General features: G+C 44.2%; 1 protein-coding gene across 3 annotated transcripts in view; it reads left to right on the top strand.

Moving 5' to 3' along the window:
• The window catches only part of ITPK1 (inositol-tetrakisphosphate 1-kinase), a 276,858-nt gene that overhangs the window by 49,473 nt on the left and 210,362 nt on the right, over window positions 1-17,023 (top strand). The gene's annotated exons all lie outside the window — the stretch shown is intronic.

Raw genomic sequence — 17,023 nt, 5'->3', positions numbered from 1 at the left:
TCAGAAACCCTTGTACTAGTCACATCCTGCAGCAAAAGGGCTGGCACTTTCCAGGGTCTTCCAGACTCTCCTCCCTTGTGCCAGTTCCCTCTCCGCCCCTCGCCTAACTCCAACTTTGACTGCTACTTCTCTCTCTCCCTTCTTCCCACTCCCCTGGCTGCCACTGACCATTTCATTTTGTGGGTGGCTCTCTTTCATTAGTGTATTTATGATACATACTGCATTTATGTTATATATTATAATTAATTATTATAGAATATTTAAGCGCTTATTATGTGCGAGGCACTGTACTAAGCACTGGAGTAAATACAAGGTAATCGGGTTGGACATTGTCCCTGTCCCACGTGGGGCTCACAGTCTTAATCCCCATTTTACAGACGAGGTAACAGAGGCACAGAGAAGTAAAGTGACTTGCCCAGGGTCACACAGTTGGTAAGTGGTGGAGCCGGGATTAGAACCAATAGCCTTTTGACTCTGTCCCGTGCTCCGTCCCCTACGCCATGCTGTGTCTCTATACATATGCCATATACTGTGTATGCTTCTCTATACATATGCTAAGGCTGTAAGCTCCTTGTGGGCAGGGAAAGTGTCTGTTACACTGTTGTGTGGGAAGCAGCGTGGCTCAGTGGAAAGAGTCTGGGCTTCAGAGTCAGGGGTCATGAGTTCGACTCCCGGCTCTGCCACTTGTCAGCTGTCTGACTGTGGGCAAGTCACTTCACTTCTCTGTGCCTCAGTTACCTCATCTGTAAAATGGGAATTAACTATGAGCCTCACGTGGGACAACCTGATTACCCTGTATCTACCCCAGCGCTTAGAACAGTGCTCTGCACCTAGTAAGCGCTTAATAAATACCAACATTATTATTATTATTATTACTCTTCCAAGCACTTAATACAGTGCTCTGCACACAGTAAATGTTCAGTAAATATGATCGATTGAGCATATGCTTGCTCGCTCACTCTCTATTTCTCCCTCCCTCTCTCCCTCTTTCTCTCCTTCGCTCGCTCTGTCCCTCTCTCTCTTTCTCCCCCCCGCACATCCTCATTTTTCAAGAAAGGCCTTTTTAAGTGAATGGTGGTTTCAAGCAAGGTCTTCAATAAGTCAGTCTTGGAGGTGAGAAGGCACTTGATATTCACCCCATCATCAGCCCCATAGCACTTATGTACAGATCCCTACTTTATATTAATGTCTGTCTCCCCCTCTAGACTGTGAGCTCCATGTGGGCAGAGAACGCATCTACCAACTGTGTTGTATTGTACTCTTCCCAAGGTCTTAGCAACACAGTAAGTGCTCAATAAATGCCATAGGTTGATTTTACTTTAACTTTTTCCTCTTCCTGCTCCGCATATCCACCAAAGGTCACCGGCAAAATTGCCAGTTTCTACCTCAGCCCACTCAGATCCTGAGTGTGAGGCTCTTCAATGCTGAGAATCCCTAGATCCGGAAGCTTGAATCCAAAGTCTCAGTTTTCAGTTTCAGGAATGGTGGTGCCTTTGCGCGGTTTCCTGGGCGCTCTCCCACCTCGATGCAAGAATCTATAGGGCCGCCTCCGCACGATGCCATCACCTCACGTTGCTCATGGTGTAATGTGATGACTGCATTACCTCATGTGGCATATTGGATTATGCCAGGGCTCTAGTCCTCATCCCTCTCCTCTTCCTCCTACTCCTCCCTCTCCTGAGACTTTTTTTTCGTAATGGTATTTGTTAAACACTTGTTATGTATCAGGCAGTGTTCTCAGCGCTGGGGTACATGCAAGTTAATCAGCCTAGAGTCAGTCCCTGTCACTCTGTCGAGGGAAGGAGGAGGTATTGAATCCCCACTTTTTTTTTTGCAGTTGAGGAAACTGAGGCACAGAGAAATTAAGTGACTTTCCCAGGGACTTGCCAGGAAATACCTCTTGGTCTCAGCCTCCCGCCTCCCGCTCCCCTCAGCCTGGACCAGAGGGCAGTGGCCACTTATCCGCTGTTGGTAGGCACTGTCCCCTGCTCTGATCTGCCGGGGCTGTGGGGATCCACCACTGGCCCCTTATGGGCCCTAATGTCCTCTGGCTCCTGGCCTCCCTGAACTGGGCTGCCTGGCTCTGGGCCACCACTGCCCTCCCCCCACAACTTTGTTACTGCCCAGATCTTCAGCTTGGTGGCATTGTATTCAACAGCTAAGCTAGCTGGCAGCCTCTGGGCCAGGAGAGGGGATGGAGAGCCGAAGAAGGAGAATTGGTAGCCTTCTGGCTCCCTGTCTCTTAAATAAGTAAATAAAGAAAAAAGCTTTTGGTAAAAAGTTCTTTTGGCATTTTTATGAGGAACAGCTGGGGAAGGAATGTTTGTCAGGGAAGGTGGATATGATCACTGGAGAACTGTAACCTCCCTAGGATGGCAACCTTGCGTGCCCATTATCAGAAGGTGGTGGGGATCCTGAGTGTTGGTCTGTGCCAGTTATCTCCTGCTGTCGCTAGCGTTGGGCATGCGTGGCCACCATCTTGGAAAGGTTTTGTTCGGCTGTCATCTTGGAAAGGTCTAGGGGTGTACTACCACTGCCACCCTTGTCTAGATCGTTTTCCTCAATTGTGAAACTGGCCCTGGTGGAGGTCTGTAGCTGATCTGGTCGGTCTTCTGGTCCATCAGGGGTCCTGACCCCTCTAGACTGTAAGCTTGTGTGGGCAGGAAATGTCTGTTTATTGTTATCTTGTACTCTCCCAAGTAGTTCAGTACTCTGCACACAGTAAGCACTCAGTAAATACAATTGAATGAATACATGAGCTTAGATCCTGCTAAGAAGTTTCTGCCCATTGAGGGTTCTGCAGCCTGCAGCAGAAACCCTGACTCATTCCATCTTAAAAAATGCACCGAAGAGCATAGAAACAAGATCAGTGTGCTCTTGTTACCATGCTTTCACTACTGTTTTATGTTCTGCTTTGTCAATTTAGTTTAGTAGGGCCTCAGTTCCCTCATCTGTAAAATGGGGATTAAGACTGTGAGCCTCATGAGGGACAACCTGATTACCCTGTATCTCCCCCAGCGCTTAGAACAGTGCTCTGCACATAGTAAGCGCTTAACAAATACCAACATTGTTATTATTATTTAGTAATAATAAATCTAATTGTGATAGCCAGTGCTTACGATGTGCCAGGCATGGCCTAGTGGAAAAGGCACTGGCTTGGAAATCAGAGGACCTGGGTTCTAATCCCAATCCCACTATTACAATCATTCAGTGGTATTTATTGAGCACTTACTGTGTGCAGGGAACTGTGCTAAGTACTTGGGAGAGTGCAACACAACAAAATATAGCAGATACATTCCCTGCCCACAGTGACCTTACAGTCTAGAGAGGGAGACAGACAATATAAATAAATTATGAATATGCACGTAAGTGCTGTGGGGCTGGTAGTGAATAAAGGGAACAAGTCAGGGTGACTCAGAAGGGAGTGGGAAAATAGGAAATGAGGGCTTAGCAAGGAAGCCCCCTTGGAGATGTGCCTTTAATAAGGCTTTGAGGGGAGAGTAATTGCCTGTTGGATAAGAAAAGGGAGGGGGCTTTAGGCCAGAGGCAGAATGTGGATGAGAGGTTGGCGACAAGATAGACTAAATCTACGTACAGTGAGTAGGCTTGCATTAGAGGAGTGAAGTGTGCGGGCTGGGTTGTAGTAGGAAAGTAGTGCGGTGCGGTAGGAGGGGGCAAGTTGAGTGTTTTTAAGGCGATGGTGAGGCGTTTCTGTTGGATACAGAGATGGATGGACAACCACTGGAGGTTCTTGAGGTGTGTGGAAACATGGACTCATCATTTTTGTAGAAAAATGAATCTGGGCAGCAGAGAGAAAAGTATGAATATGGAGAGAGACAGGAAGCAGGGAGGTCAACAAGAAGGCTGATATGGAACTCAAAGCAGTTTCCTTGTCTCCTGTGTGACCTTGGGCAAGTCACTTAACTTCTCTGTGCTTCAGTTACCTCATCTGTAAAATGGGGATTAAGACTCTGAGCCCTTTGTGGGTCAGGAACTGTGTCCCACCTGATTATCTTTTATTAATCCACTCAATCGTATTTATTGAGCATTTACTATGTGCAGAGCACTGTACTAAGCGCTTGGAAAGTACAATTCAGCAGTAGACAGTCCCTGCCCACAGTGGGCCTTTATCTACTCAAGCACTTAGTACAAAATGCCTGGCATATAGTAAGTGCTTACCAAATACCATAAAAAAAAAGGCTGGGGTAGATACAATATAATCAGGTCCCACATGGTGCTCACATTCTAAGTAGGAGGAAGAACATAGAAGCAGTGGAGGGAGCCCAGGCCTGGGAGTCAGAGGACATAGGTTCTAATTCTGTCTCTGCCGCTTGTTTGCTGTCTGATCTTAGGCAAGTCACTGAACTTCTCTGTACCGCAGTTTTCTCAACTGTAAAATGGGGATTGAGTATCTGTTTTCCCTTCTACTTAGACTGCGATCCCCATGTGCGACAGAGACTGAGTCCAACTTAATCAACTTGTACCTACCTCAGGGTTTAGAACAGTGCTTGTCTTGTAACAAGGGTTTAACAAATACCATAAAAAGACCCAAAATAGGTATTGAATCCCCATTTTGCAGATGAGGGAACTGAGACACAGAGAAATTAAATGACGTGTTCAAGGTCGCACAGCAGGTAGGTGGCAGAGCCGGGACTAAGTGCTTAGGTCCAACCCAAGCTAGGTTCCCTCCTCCTTCCTTTTCTTTTAAACGTTCTCCTCTCGTTAAGCTCATTGTGGCCAGGGAACGTGTCCACCAACTCCATCATACTGCATTCTCCCAAGCGCCCACTACATTTTTTTCCTTAACTTTTTTAAAGCCCAGCCCAGTGTCTCACCGATAGAGACTTTATAAATATTTTTGAACAGACTTAAACCAGTTTTTGTAACTATTTCCTAAATCAGACCATCTGAACTGAGCAAAAGCAACAAAGTAACAGCTGAACGTTAATTCAAGCACTTATCCTATCCCTTCTTGATGACTGTATCAGCCTCCTTGCTGACCTCCCTGCCTCCTCTCTCTCCCTATCCAGTCCGTACTTAATTCTGCTTCCTCGATCACTTTGCTACAAAAACGTTCAGGCCATGTTACCTTACTCCTCAAGAAACTCAAGTGGTTGCCCAAACCTCCACATCAAACAGAAACTCCTCACCAATGGCTTTAAAGCACTCAATCACCTTACCCTCGCCTACCTCACCTCGCTACTCTTCTACTTCAGCCCAGCCCACACACTTCTCTCCTCTAATGCTAATCTTCTCACTGTACCTTGGTGTCATCTATCTTGCCGCCGACCTCTCGCCCACGTCCTGTCTCTGGCCTGGAACACCCTTCCTCCTAATATCCAACAATTACTCTTTCCCCACTTCAAAGCCTTATTAAAGGCACATCTCCAAGAGGCCTTCCCTGACTAAGCCTTCTTTCCTCTTTTTCCACTCCCTTCTGCTTCGCCCTGACTTGCTCCCCGTATGTTTTCCCCTTCCCAGCCCCGAACCACTATGTACATATCTGTAATTTATTTATATTAATGTCTGACTCCCCATCTAGACTGTAAGCTCACTGTGGGCAGGGAATGTGTCTTTTTATTGTTATAATAATAATAATGTTGGTATTTGTTAAGCACTTACTATGTGCATAGCACCGTTCTAAGCGCTTGGGGAAGATACAGGGACATCAGGTTGTCCCACATGAGGTTCACAGTTAATCCCCATTTTACAGATGAGGTAAATGAGGCACAGAGAAGTTAAGTGACTTGCCCATAGTCACACAGCTGACAAGTGGCAGAGCAGGGATTCGAACCCATGAGCTCTGGCTCCCAAGCCCGGTCTCTTGCCACTGAGCCAAGCTGCTTCTCTTCCAAGTGCTTAGTACAGTGCTTAGCGAAGGGTTCCAGATTTACTAATGTTGGTATTTAAGTGCTTACTATGTGCAGAGCACTGTTCTAAGCGCTGGGGAGATACAGGGTAATCAGGTTGTCCCTCATGAGGCTCACAGTCTTAATCCCCATTTTACAGATGAGGTAACTGAGGCACAGAGAAGTTAAGTGACTTGCCCACAGTCACACAGGTGCCAAGTGGAAGAGCCAGGATTTGAACTCATGACCTCTGACTCCCAAGCCCGTGCTCTTTCCACTGAGGCTTTGCTACTGCAGTTTCTCCAGAGAACGTCTCCTCATTTGGTTCTCCTACTCCAGACGTGAACATCAGGGCTCATTTCTCAAAGTTCTTTGTAGCACTGGTGCATCTTTATTTTCTGCTGCTTCCTCCTACCTTTAGTTTATTGTAGTGCTTTTTCTCCCCTGTTAGACTGCAAATTACTTGAGGGCTGGGATTGTGGCTATCAACTCTGTTCTGCTCTCCCAGGTGCTTAGTACAGTGCTCTGCAGAGAATAAGTGCTCAATAAATAGGCTGTCGATTGATTGAATCATGGGCATAGGAGTTTGCTAAAAGCAGAGTCAGCTTGCTCTCTTCCTGTGGTTCTCTGGGCCGGTCACTCATTGAGAAGCAGCTTGACCTTATGGAAGGAGCAGGGACCTGAGGTCTAATCCTGGCTCCGCCACTTGCCTGCTGTGTGACCTGGGGTAAATAACTCCTCTTTGCCTCTCAGTTTCCTCATTTGTAAAGTGAGGATTCAGTACTGTTCTCCCTCAGACTGTGAGCCTCATATGGGACACCTGATTATCTTGTATCTACCCTACAGTTTAGGTCAATGCTTGGCACACAGACAAGCACTTAACACATAAGAAGCCAGAAAGTACAGAATGTTACAGTGTTGGGAGCAAACAAGCAGAAGATGCAAGAGAGTGATTTGTTGCCTCCTAGCCTGGAATGCTGGCAGCTGATTGCTGGTAGTGAATGCGTTGATCTTGGCAGAGTCCACTTAGACTGTGAGCCCCATGTGGGACAGGGACTAGGGGTTTATTCATTCATTAATTCATTCATTCATTTATATTTGTTGAGCACCTATTATGTGCAGAGCACTGCACTGAGTGCTTGGAGCTAGCCGGCAGCATGGCCTAGTGGCAAGAGCAAGGGGTTGGAAATCAGGACATGGGTTCCAGTCCTGGCTCCGCCACTTGTCTGCTGTGTGACCTTGGGTAAGTCACTTCATTTAATCTGTGCCTCGGTTACCTCATCTGTAAAATGGGGATTAAAACTGTGAACCCCACGAGGGACAACCTTATTACCTTGTATGAACCCCAGTGCTAAGAACAGCGCTTGGCATATAATAATAATAATCATTAGTATCATTATTATTATGGTATTTGTTAAGTGCTTAACTATGTGCCAGGCACTGTACTAAGCTCTGGGGTGGATACAAGCAGATTGGGTTGGACACAGTCCCTGTCCTACGTGGGGCTCGCAGTCACAATCCCCATTTTGCAGATGAGGTAACTGAGGCCCAGAGAAGTGAAGTGACTGGCCCAAAGTCACAAAGCTGACAAGTGGCAGACCTGGGATTAGAACCCATGACCCCTGACCCCCAAGCCTGGGCTCTTTCCACTGAGCCACGCTGCTGCTCATATAGTAAGCGCTTAACAAATACCATAATTATTATTATTATAAAAATATTAATTACAGGCACATTCCCCCCTCACAGTAAGCTTACAGTCTAGAGGTTTAAGGTCATCAAAACTCCATCAATCTGTTCATTTTCACTCCTGTCCCCTCTAGACTGTAAACTCGTTGTAGGCAGGAAATCTATCTATTATACTGTTGTGTCATACTCTCCCAAGCCCTTAGTAGAATGCTCTGCATACAGTAAAGTGCTCAGAAAATACCACTGATTGTCTGAATAACTGTCAGTTATTATGCAACACCAGGCCACCCTGTTGTGCTCTTTTGACTTGCTTTCTGACTAGATGAACAGTATAAGGAGAATCGTATTTCTTTCTTTTCCCTTTTTCGTTTGTTGTCAGTTTTACTTTTGATTTCTTGCTTGGCCATCAGAAGGATCTGGGTTCTAATTCTGGCTCCGCTATGTGTTTGCTGTGTGACCATGGGCAAGTCACTTCCCTCCTCTGTGCCTCAGTTACCTCATCTGTAAAATGGGGATTAAATCTGTGAGCCTTATGTGGGACAGGGGCAATGTCAAACCTGATTATCTTGTATATACCTCTGTGCTTAAAACAGTGCCTGGCACATAGTAAGTGCTTAACAAATAGACTGTAATAATAATAATAATGATGATGGTATTTGTTAAGCACTTACTGTGTGCCAAGCACTGTTCTAAGCACTGGGGTAGATATAAGGTCATTAGGTTGTCCCAAGTGGGGCTCACAGTCTTAATCCCCATTTTACAGTTGAGGTAACTGAGGTGCAGAGAAGTTAAGTGATTTACCCAAAGTCACACAGCTAAGTGGCGGAACCTGATTTAGAAACCATGACCTCTGATTCCCAAGCCTGTGCTCTTGCCCCTGAGCCATGCTGCTTCTGTAAGCTCACTGTGGGCAGAGAATGTGTCTATCATTGTATTGCACTCTCCTAAACACTTAATACAGTGCTTTGCACACAGTAAGGGCTCAATAAATACGTTTGAATGATTGAACAAATACCACAATTATTATTATTATTATTATTATGGAAATTCTACCCATCCCCTGCCACAGTAAGGGCTCAATAAATATGATTGAATGATTGAACAAATACCACAATTATTATTATTATTTTTAAGGAAATTCTGCCCATCCCCTGCCTCTCAAAAGTTGCATCTTTCTTTCAGTCTTGGATGGGCCACCAGCTCCTTTTCGTTTTTTCTTCCTTGTTGTTCCCTCTCTCCACCCCTTAACTCAGTCAATCAGTCAATCAATGGTATTTATTGAGTGCTTACTGGGTGCAGAGCACTGTACTATGCACTTTAGTACTCTAGTAGTCTAGGTGCCTGCTCCCAGAGTGTTCTGGGGCTTATGACAGTGGGACTATTTCAGGTTTCCGCTTCTGACCTCCCAGTTCTGCTCCCTGCTCTCCTGCCCAGAGAAGTAGTGTAGCACAGTGGAAAAAGCACAGCCCTAAAACCTGCGTTTTAATACCAGCTCTGCCACTTGGCTTGCTTTGTGACCTTGGGCAAATCAGCTAATTTCTCTCTGCTTCAGTTTCCTTAAGTGTAACATGGGGATTCAGTACTTAGGCTGAGATCCCCATGTACGACAGGGAATGTGTCCGACCTGATTAACTTGTATCTACCCCGCGCATAGAACAGTGCTCGACACATAGTATGCACGTAACAAATAGAAACCATTTTCTCCCGCTCTTTTTCTTTTTAATACCAAAAATGAGCTCATTGGTAGCCCAGCATTCCACCCCAGCATATATTTTTGTTCCTGGGTGTGAAAGGGAGTGGAAGTTCATTCTTTTCTTCCCTACCTTTTTCATTTGATCTCTACCTGGTGCAGAAATGTGTGGTGTTCTGCTGGTCCTTCTGGGTGTGAACCTTTGGCCCCAGGGAACAAGAGCTCTCAGTAAGCTTCTTTGTGGCAGGCTGCTTTCTCTTTCCTAAAAGAAAAGAAGTGGATGGGGAAGGAAGGAGAAAGAAATTTTGCTTTGCACACAGTAAGTGCTTAATAAATGCGATTGAATTTACGGCTGTTGACAGTGTAAAACGATGGGTGCGCCTTATTCAAATTCGATGTAGGAAATTTTGTGGAATATTTTGAATTAAAAAAATGTGGTCAGCTCTAAGTGACATTAAAGAGATCATGCCCAATCCCCACTTGCACATTCTTTCCCAAGACTTAGTACAGTGTTCTGTACACAATAAGCAGAGAAGCAGTGTGGTCTAATGGAAAGAGCACAGGTCTGGGTCTGGCTCCAACACTTGTCTGCTCTGTGACCTTGGGTAAGTCACTTTTGACTCCCAGGGCCATGCTCTATCCACTATTCCTTGCTGGGCTTCTTAATTTATTGAGAATTTATTTTAATTTCTATTAATTTATTAATTTATATTGATGTCCATCTCCCTCTCTAGACTGTAAGCTCATTATGGGCAGGGAATGTGGCTACCAGCTCTTTATATTGTACTCTCCCAAGTGCATAGTACAGTGCTGTGCATATAGTAAGCACTTGATAAATACCCTTGACTGATTGCCTCAGTTACCTCATCTGTAAAGTGGGGACCAAGACTGTGAGCCCCATGTGGCACATGGACTATGTCCAACCTGAGTAACTTGTATTTACCCCGGCACTTAGTACAGTGTCTGGCAGATAGTAAGCACTTAACAAATACCATTAAGAATACCATTAAGAATGAGTAATAATTAAATACTATTACTGCTGTGTTCGGCATTTGGAAAATCACCAATTAATGCTTGTCCTCAAAGAATTCACAGTTTCCTCTGAGATGATAATATAATAATCATGGTATTTAAGTGCTTGCCATGGGCCAAGCACTGAACTAAGCATTGAGGTAGATGCGAGTTAATCTGGTCACCCTCATGGGGCTCCCAGTTTGTTGACTGCTGTAACATAAAGATTGCTCTCATTAGATAGATCTTGGATTTGAAATTTGTCAGTTATTTAAAACCATTCAAATTATTTGGCAGCTGAGTGATTTATCACTTCCGATTACACATTTAATGTCACTAAGTCACTTTTTAGTCATTGGGTGCAGTTGCATTCTCTGTCCTTCCGTCATTCATGTGTAGAAATGCAAGGTTCAAGTATCTGGGTTTCAGCTTGGAAATCCTTCATTGCCACAGCCTCCGTTAGAATCTGTAACAGCTGTGTTGTGAGAAATCCCTGCATTCTCTTCCAGCTGAAAGAAGAGAGGCTCTTCCTGTCTTAAGTAATAGTGAGCAGGCAGTTTAAAATAGTACAGTGCAGCAGCCTCATCTTCAGGCCAAGAGGTGGCCCAAGCTTTCCCATCCCCTACTGGTGTTCAAGGCGGGAGCTGTCTCCATTTCTGAGACCACTGTTGCCTCTGGTTTGTTGCCTGTGATGCTGTTTATTCCTAGCTGGTCTCCTGGCATGCCTGGATCTCCTGGCATAACTGAGAGGGTTTTTTGTTGGGTTTTTTTTGTTTTGCTTTGTTTTATTTTTTGAGCTATATCTGCATCCTTGGAAAATGACCATTAAATGGATCTGGCTCAGTGCTCGAGTGTGTGACTCAAATCTCTTTGAAACATCTTCCGATCACACTGGGCTGGAGCAGGGGAATGCCCAGGCTCTGTGTGTGGGGGGGGGAAAAAGCCCCCTCAGTGAGTCAGAAATAGAGCTGAATCATTCATCTTTGCTCTTCTGACACCCAGGAGTGTTGGGAGTGGGTTCTGTTTTGGTTTTCATTCTGTATCTCCTGTGACCTCATTTGTTGAAAAAAAAAAAAAGAGTCCAACCTACTGCTCAGCAAGGCCCTGTGCTCCTGGACAATTCACTTCGGTTGAAGATGCTGTCAGTTGATCTGTTGTATTTATTAAGCACTTACTGCGTGCAGAGCACTGTACTAAATGCTTGGGAAATACAGTATAACAATAAACAAAAGTTGTTGTTTTCAGTGTCATTTGTTAAACACCTACTATGGGCCAGACACTATTCTAAGCTTTGGAGCAGATATAAGATAATTAGGTTGGACACAGTTCATGTGCCACATGGGGCTCACAGTTTTAATCCCCCTTTTCTGTTGAGGTAAGTGAGGCACAGAGAAGTTAACTGACTTGCCCAAGGCCACAGAGCAGACAAATGGCAAAGCTGGGATTAGAACCCAGGTCTTCCTGACTCCCAGGCCCATGCTCTGTCCATTAGGCCACACTGCTTCTCCACACTAGAGAGACACATTCCCTGCCCACAACAAGCTTACAGTCTGGAGGGGCCTTGGAGAGATGGACATGGCCAGTGTAGTCAGGCCCCGTCTCATGGGCCAAGGCTACGGACCAGCACATAAAGCTTAGATTCTTGACTTGTTAAGTATTCAGAGAGCCACCAGCCTCATGATCTTAAGGAATCTCTTGGGTAAATCCCTATTCGCTCTTCTTAAGACTGAGAAGCAGTGTGGTTTAGTGGGAAGAGCATGGGCCTGGAAGTCAGAGGGCCTGGGTTCTAATCCCAGCTCTACCATTTGTCTGTTTTGTGACTTTGGATGAGTCACTTACCTTCTCTGTGCCTCAGTTGCCTCATCTGTAAAATGGGGATTAAGACTGTGAGCTCCGGGTGGGACATGGACTATTTGCAATTTGAGGAACTTTTATCTACCCCAGTGCTTAGTACAGTGCCTGGCACATGGTAAGCTCTTAAAAAAACCAAAATAAAACACACAGGGAAGTGTGACTTCCATTTCCTGCTCTAATCAACATCATTTAGGGTGGCGTATGCCTGCTGTGTGGGAACATTTTTATTGGGCCCCCCCAAAGTATTACCATGAGGTACTAGTAGCTGAATGCCTGGATCTGAAATTGACAGAATTTGGCATTCTTAAATAGTTGTGATCCTTACAGTGGATAGAGCACGGGCCTGGGAATCAGAAGGACCTGGGTTCTGATCCCCACTCCACCATTTGTCTGCTGTGTGACCTTGGGCAAGTCACATAATTTCTCTGTGCCTGTTACCTGATCTGTAAAATGGCTCTTAAGACTGTGAACCCCATCTGGGATAGGCACTGTGTCCAACTTGATTATCTTGTATCTATCATAGTGCGCAGGGGAGAGTGTGGCCCAAATAAAGAGCTAAAAAAAAGTACTATTTAAAAAAAAAAAATCGGTGGTATTTATTGAACACTTCCTGTGTGCAAAGCTTTGTACTAAGTGCCTGAGAGAGTACAGTACAGCAGAGTTGGTAAACAGGATCTCTGCCCTCAAGTAGCTGACAGACTAGTGGAGAAACAGATTGGGTTAACCTGAGCCATTCGTAAGGCTGAGCAAGTGATGGACTAGTTTGACCTCACGTTCCCCCAACCCAGAGCCCTGGTGTTTGGTTCTTTTAGATTGTAGATAAGCCGATGAAGCACAAATCTCTTAATAAGGAAGAGGAAATGGGCTCAAACTTAACCATCTCCACCAGAGAGATAGAAGTTATGTAATCTTTCCTTCTGAAACCCTCAGCAGCATCACTCTCAGTAGCTTTATCCAAAACCCTCAAAGTATTAAGGCTCTCTTAGGCTCGGGATTCTGGGGTAGGACACCATACAAAGTGCCCATGATCCTCTAGGACTAAAGAGCGAAAACATTATTGGAATGTGATGATGGTGGTATTTGTCAAGCTCTGTTCTGACTGCTTGGATTAATTAGTCCAAATTAATCAGTCTGACTCAATCTCCGTCCATCACGGAGCTCACTGTCTAAACTGCTTGTATTGCTGAATGATCCAAACCCAAGAGAATGCAGTATAGAGGCACCTGGCTTAATAATATGGTGACGGTAATGTTTTTCTGGAAGCCTTTCATTTCCTTACACCAGAAAAAGCCAGATATTTGTCTTCCATGTTACGTTTTAAGTGTGGGATCCTGAGGTACTCTAACGGTAGAAAAGACCAGGGATTAATGTATTCAGTTGCACACCCAGTCGTGAGTGTTAAAGTGTTTTTTTATGGACTAGGAACTTTTCATTTCTACCCAGGAATTTCACATAGAACAAGGTTGTTAACTTCATTTGTCTTCTCCAATGTGAAGTGGTAAAACAAGCTTTAACAGGCTCTCGTTTTTTACTTCAGAGTTAATGATGTGGAGAGAACTACGTATATGTAACATGTCTCTGGATGGCACCATCTAAATTCTGTTGAAAGGGGAGATGAATGGTAACTTTTTTGGTGAGGGAGGGGAAATGAACTGGAAATTTTAGCTAGCATGGGTTTTTACTTGTAGACTTGTTGGAATGACAGCTAGTCACCTGGCTGCATTTATATACAGTTGCTTATGTATTTTTACACTTTGTGATTTCTAAAAATCCTTCTGCACTTAGTCAAACTATAGGAGAATGCTATTTTTCAAGCTGGAAGGAACTGAAAGTTCATGGGATAATTAAAAACTTAGCTATTAAGGAATGACCATGCTTGATTTCTTTGGAAGATAAAAGGTACATGCTGTGAGCTGTTACTAAGGATACTAAAATGTTAGTCTTAAAACTGCTCATAAATTTGATATCAGGTCTGAATGAGCAGACTCAAGCACGTACACTGCTTCCCTTTTTTTGGGATGTGATTTTTTTGGATTTCATCCCCAAACCAGGTCATCTGAGGTTTGCAGGGTACAGTGTTGACCCAGCTCTGTTTAATCAGTTGATCAATCAATCAGTGGTATTTATTGAGCTCTTATTACCTTACCATGTGTAGAGCACTGTACTTAGCTCTTGGGAGAGTACAGTGCAACCGAATTAAGAGCCATGTTCCCCGTTTGTAATGAGCTTTCAGTCTAGAGAGGGAGACAGACGTTAATTCGGAGAGGAAAACCAATCTTAGATGGGAGATTATGGGTGATACAATTCCTTGAAATATATTTTGATTGGCATCTTTTCCTCTGTATTTGTGGCATACATTTCTCAATTCTGTTGTAATGAGAAAGCATGGTCAGAGCTAGTTGGTACTTTGAGAAGTTCAAACCCAACAGTAGATCTGTACGTCTTCATTTTCCTTCTTCATCACCTAGCTATTTCCAGACATTTGGGCAACACTTAAATTTCTCTTTAAAAAAATAAAATATGAAACGTGAATATAGTCTTTCAAAGGATGAAATTGTCACATTCAGTTTAGGTATGAATTGGAGGTTTTTTGGTGTGCTGTGGTCATGTTTATGTGTCATGTCTTGATATTGCTTGATGAAGTGTTAATACAGGAGATAAGGTTTCCTGCCTTTTTTTGCACAAGAAGTAGTTAAACAAAATTGAATTTGTTTATGCCTAACCTGAATATGCATGAGTGAGAAGTCCTATCAATCAGTTGCATTTATTGAGCGATTACAATATGCAGGATACTGTAGTAAGTGCTTGGGAAGGTATAAAATAGAGTTGGTTGACATTTCCTGCCCACAAAAAGCTTAGATTCCTAGGAACCAAAAGTAGAGAAAGGAACAAAACACATCGAACTCCACTTTTTATGGTTTCCTAGTCTTTCTGAGAAAATGGCAGAGTAGTAGGTAACTGCACATTTTGTTGCCCACCTCTAAATAATAGGTCATTCTTCAGCTAAGCATGAATAGCTGCATTTTCGGTCATGAATGTCAAAGCAGCAGACTGTACAGTACTTTAAAAAAAAAAAAAAACGTAGTTGCCTGGCTACAAAATTTCAAAGAAGCACATCTTCCTGAGTGTGTGGTTTATCTAATGGCTTTTGCTTATCTCCACAAAGGTCAGGAAGTTCATTATTATTTCTTCAAAATAGTTCATTTTCTCGGTACAGAACTACAGTTAGGAAGTCAGCAGATCAATGAGGACGAACTCACTACCGCAGTCTCTAATCACTTCCCCAACACCCAGTTGTCTGAACGTGCCAAATGGTTTGGTTTTGTTTTTTTACATATCAACACCCTAATGGTTTGCCAGTTCTGATTGTGGAAGAAGAAATCGACTTCATTTACTGCTTTGTTCCAGTGCGTGGAGTTTTTGGAGGGAATAGATTGAAGGTTTTGAATGTTTTTTAAAGCAACCCACCTCATTCCCAGGTGCAGTAAAATCAGTAAGCGCAGTTCTTCCACAGCTGAGGATGAAGATTGGGTTATCCTGAAGCTGCATATCCTCTTAATTCTGCAGGCCTTAAGAGTGACCTAGAAGGGAAGTAAAAGTAAATGCCCTTTAGCCCACGCACAGCCTCACCAGTTTCCAGAGGACTGGTCCTAGTGTTTGTCTTCACTTGTCTAACAAAGAACAGTTGTAGTGTTGTGTGTAGTATTTTTGTATTTTATCAGAATTCATCTTGCGCATTCCAAATTCTCTTAGATCGGGTCTGATTTTTTTTCTAAGCTACAGCTGTGGGCTAAATCAAATGGCTGTCCTGAGAGGATTCAAAGGAACATGTTTACTGAGAAGTGACCAGAAAAACTTTGATGGGCTGGGAGTGGGGAGAGGGGTGTTGTGAAAATTTATTTTTTGGAATATAGATGATTATTAAACATTTTCTTAAAATGGGGAAACCTCACCACTTCAGAATAATTGGTGGATTCTTTTGACCTCCCTGTGGTTGATTCTTTTGACCTCCCTGTGGTTTTCTACAAAACTGTCCAATCCATGTCTCCTTATTTCTCAAGAACCTCCAAGTGATTTCCCATCCACCTCCTTATCAAAGAGAAATGCCTTACCGTGGGTTTTAAAGCACCCAATCACCTTGCCTCCTCTTTTCTTACCTCATTGTCATTATCAGCATTGGTATTTGAGTGCTTATTATGTGCAGAGCACCATACTAAGCATTTAGGACAGTACAATACAACAAAGTTGGTAGACAGGTTCTCTGCCCACAAGGAGGTTTACAGTCTAGATGGGGAGAACCTTGCTGATTTCCCATTACAAGCGAGCAAGCTCACTTTGCTCCTGTAATGCCAGTTGATTCACTGTACCTCAGTCTCCTCTATCTTGCCATCCATCCCTCACCCATGTCCTACCTCTGGCCTGGAACTCTGTCGCCCTTCATAGCCAACAGATGATCACTGTCCCCGCCTTTAAAGTCATATTAAAAGCACGTCTCCAAGAGGCCTTTCCCGACTAAACCCTCAGTTCCTCCTTTCCCTCACCCTTCTGTGTCACCCTTGTACTTGGATTTGCCTTTCCTCTCCACCCAAATGGCTACCTTACTGCTACAGGCTCTCATTATATCCTGGCTAGACTACTGTGTCAGCCTTCTCTCTGATCTCCCTTCCTCCTCTCTCGCCCCACTCCAGTCTATTCTTCACTCCGCTGCCTGGCTCATCTTCCTGCAGAAACGTTCTGGGCATGTCACTTCCCTTCTTAAACACCGCCAATGGTTGCTTATCAACCTCTGTTCAAAACAAAAACTCCTCACTCTAGGCTTCAAGGCTCTCCATCACCTTGCCCCTTCCTACCTCTCCTCTCTTCTCTCTTTCTACTGCCCACCCCGCACGCTCCGCTCCTCTGCCGCCCACCTCCTCACCGTTCCTCGGTCTCG

The sequence above is a fragment of the Ornithorhynchus anatinus genome, chromosome 1 (genome assembly GCF_004115215.2).
Source record: "Ornithorhynchus anatinus isolate Pmale09 chromosome 1, mOrnAna1.pri.v4, whole genome shotgun sequence".
Taxonomy (NCBI): Eukaryota; Metazoa; Chordata; class Mammalia; order Monotremata; family Ornithorhynchidae; genus Ornithorhynchus; species Ornithorhynchus anatinus.
Note: the sequence above shows the minus strand (reverse complement) of the source record. Positions and strands in the feature narration are given on the sequence as shown.